Genomic DNA, 3,599 nt, shown 5'->3' with positions numbered 1-3,599 from the left:
ACTTCCTAGATCCTAATTGGCTAATCATCATAGCATCATCACCATAGAAAGAAGCAGCAGCAGCAGGATAGCTACTTTTTATTTTACTTTCACCTTTTATATTCCAGACACTCTCATGCTTTACATAGGGGTAATTTTATTCAGTCTTCCCAGCCATAGTCTCTGGAGAGAGATGAGAAATCTGCATTTTAAACATGCATTCCAGGTGATCATTATATATATTAACTTTGAGAGGCATCACCTCCCAGTCCTTTCTCTTTAAAACTGCCAGTGTAATCTTTTCTTCCCCATCCAGTGTGATCTTTTTAAAATTAACTCTGAGGATGGATGACCTCACTTAAAGCTCTCAGAGGCTCCCCATTACCCTGAGGTAGATTGCTTTGTCCGATCCTCAAATTTTATGATTATAAGGATTAAGAGAAAGCATCCGTGCGTAAAGCAATACACATGTTGAGAATCCAGTAAGTATGAAATCTGACCCCCTAAAGGCCAGTTAATCTCTCTAGCCTCACCATCATCATCCTCCCCCACCACCAACACACACAAAAGTATGCACACAACATGTAAAACTCTAAACTGTTAGCAGAACCATATGTACCTTCTGAGGCTTTAGATCTTCCCAGTGGCTTCTCCTTCTGCTTTGCATCCTTTCTCACCCCAACCTCCCCTTTCCCTTGGGTTTCAGTTTACTTGTCAAGCTTTCAACCTCCTCTGGAAGCCTTGCTTTTATCACATATACTGGGCATCCTGGCGAGCTCTGGATCCTGGGAAGACATGGCCTGGATGGTCTAAGAGGATAGCAGGGTATAAACAGGAGTTCAGGAATGGAGCTGCACATGCTGTGTGTGTGTGTGTGTGTGTGTGTGTGTGCACTCATATGCACGCATTCATGTGTGAGATGAGGATGAAGGGTACTGATTGATGAAGGTGGAAAACCTGTCTTGGGAGAAGGCTGATCTCCATCAAACCACTTAACGGGGATCACATATTTTACTGGGTGAACAAATACTTTAATCAGATACTTTAAATAATTTTCAGTCTGCCTACTATTTGAGGGCCTGGATGATGCAACCTCTCACTGGCTTGATAGTGTCTTTATTTTCTAGGAAAAAATTTCCTTCTTTCTGATTCTGTGATAAAATTGCATTGTAAGAACCCAATGGTTATAAACTGTGAATGCTGCTCTTTTCCAGGGATCTTCTAGGATAAAAGTTGTGCAACACAGACAATGTAGTCACACAGTTATAGACAGTAAGTTGAAAGCAATCTTTGGGATCATCTTGTACAGATCAACTCCCTTCTTGTACAGGTGAAGAACCAGGTTCAGGGTGCTAATGGTCTTTTCGCACTAAGTCACCAATCTGCTGCACTTCTGCCTGAATAAGAAACAACCTTTGCTCAGAAAAACTAGTGGTACTAAATTCAAAAAGATCCTATGGATCTGTAATGGTCAAGGGAGGTTAAACAGTGAAAGTAGATTTTGATTAGTTCAGATTGTGTTCTACTTGAGCCAACCATGGTCCCCACTATATGCCTCTCTTGTCATCCTTGAACTATCGAGTTGTAATAACACTTCTTTGGTGGGTCAAATATTAAAAGAGAGTTTGCTCCTTTCCCTCTGCATATTCTCAATTTTTTTTTTTCTAACATCTCTACATTTTCTTTCACCCTTTCCTTCCTTGCTAACTGACATTGACTACCATTATTTAGTAAAGGTGGTTTTATTCCTTGGAGTCATCTGGAAAAGAAAAAAAAAATTAAGTACGCAGTTAGGAAAGTAAATAAAAGTTATTTAAAAACCAGGAGTATAATAATTTTGAGGCATGACACAGATTGTCAAACTGTCTAGGGATCGGAGCTTGGAGCTTTCATTGTTTAGAGGGAATGTTGAATATCATGAAGCACAGGGGCTCCCGAAAACACAAGATGGGGCCATTCTGGACTGGGAAGGATGGGAGCAGGGGAAATGGGAGTGACTGCTAATAGGTACAGTGGTTCTTTGGGGGTGATGAAAATGTTCTAAAATTATAGTGACAGTTTCACAACTTTGTAAGTATACTAAATGCCTTTGAATTGTACACCATCAATATTTCAACAAAGTTATTATTTAAAACAAAAAGATAATTTTCAAGCCCATGGGCATATAGACCAAAGGGGCTAGATAGAAACAGGTACTGTTCCTGTTTCTGATAATCTCCACCAATGTTTTCAACATAGTAATTTCAGTAACTATTAATTACTATGTACCACATCTCATCTGACAAGCTGTCTCCAACTGGTAATTGACTTCATTTAGCTGTTGTTCCTTTGCTGTGGAAAGTAATTATAGATTATAGAAATTTCCTTCATCTCCAAGTCACCCAAGATTTGAAGCCAATGGAAAGAAGTGATTGCATTTAGCAGAAGCAGCTGTTTCTAACAGTCTCTCCATGGTTACTCATTTGTTAGGGGCAGATAGTTCCATCTAATTCCACCTGTGAGTGTTCTCTCTTAACCAAATTTATCCTGTGCTTACAATAATACCATTTGCTATTATTTCAAAATTATTAATTAATTATAAAAATCAGCAGCTTTGAGACTATCTCTTAAGATGGCAGAGGAGTAGGAGACCTGGATTTCCTCTGGTCTCAGGAATTCAGCTGGATAGGGATCAAACCATTCTGAACACCTACAAACTCAACAGGAGATCGAAGAAAAGAAGAGCAACAACTCTCTGAACAGAAAAACGACCACTTTCTGGAAGGTAGGACGTGTGGAGAAGTGAATCCGAGGCGATATTCGGGAGGATAGACGGCGGGGACGGGGGCCTCCGTCAGCCACTTCTGGCAAGTGATAGAGCCGCGGAGCACAAAATCGGAACTTTTAAAAGTCGGCTCCGCTGAGGGACGTTGCTCCAGTGGCTAAGTGGGGGGTGGAACCCTTGTGGGACAGTGTGGTCTCAGGACCCTCGGGGTCACAGAAAGGCCGGGGGTGCCTGAGTGTGGCAGAGCTCCCAGGTATTGGAAGAGGGAAGCCGGCTGCAGAGATGGAGCGGAGGCATGGGCTGTTAGCTCGGTGTTGCCATAAACCGTGATCCGGGGCACAGTTGGGCCACTGCTCCTCCAGCAGGGACCCAACAAGCAGCAGATCCGGGGAGACTCCCCTTCCTTCCCCAGGAGGAGCGATGCGGGAGTGCACCACAGGGATCTGCTGGGTTTGGGGACTCCACACCGAGTCGGGTGCCAGAAATAGAAATGCTCGGTCACAGGCCGGGTGAGTACGGAGTGTGGCCGGAGACCGGGGAGACGGGAGTGATTGACTGCTTTTCTCTGAGTGATTGACTGAGACTGGGGAGACTGAGTGATTGACTGAGGAGCGGGGCCCCGAGTTCTCAGCTCCTCCTGGGTGGAGATTGGGAGGCCACCATTTTCATTCTCGGCCTCCAAAGCGGAACGGAAAGTGTGCAGGGAAGAGCTCATGAGAGCAAACCCGAGCAGATCACTTAGCCCAGACCGGGCAAGGGCCGGGCAATTCCAACTCTGGCAAAGACATTTAGGAACCATGGCAACAGGCCCCTCCCCCAGAAGATCAGCAAGAACAGCCAGCCAAGACCAAGTTTA

Source organism: Halichoerus grypus, chromosome 4, assembly GCF_964656455.1.
Source record: "Halichoerus grypus chromosome 4, mHalGry1.hap1.1, whole genome shotgun sequence".
NCBI lineage: Eukaryota > Metazoa > Chordata > Mammalia > Carnivora > Phocidae > Halichoerus > Halichoerus grypus.
Note: the sequence above shows the minus strand (reverse complement) of the source record.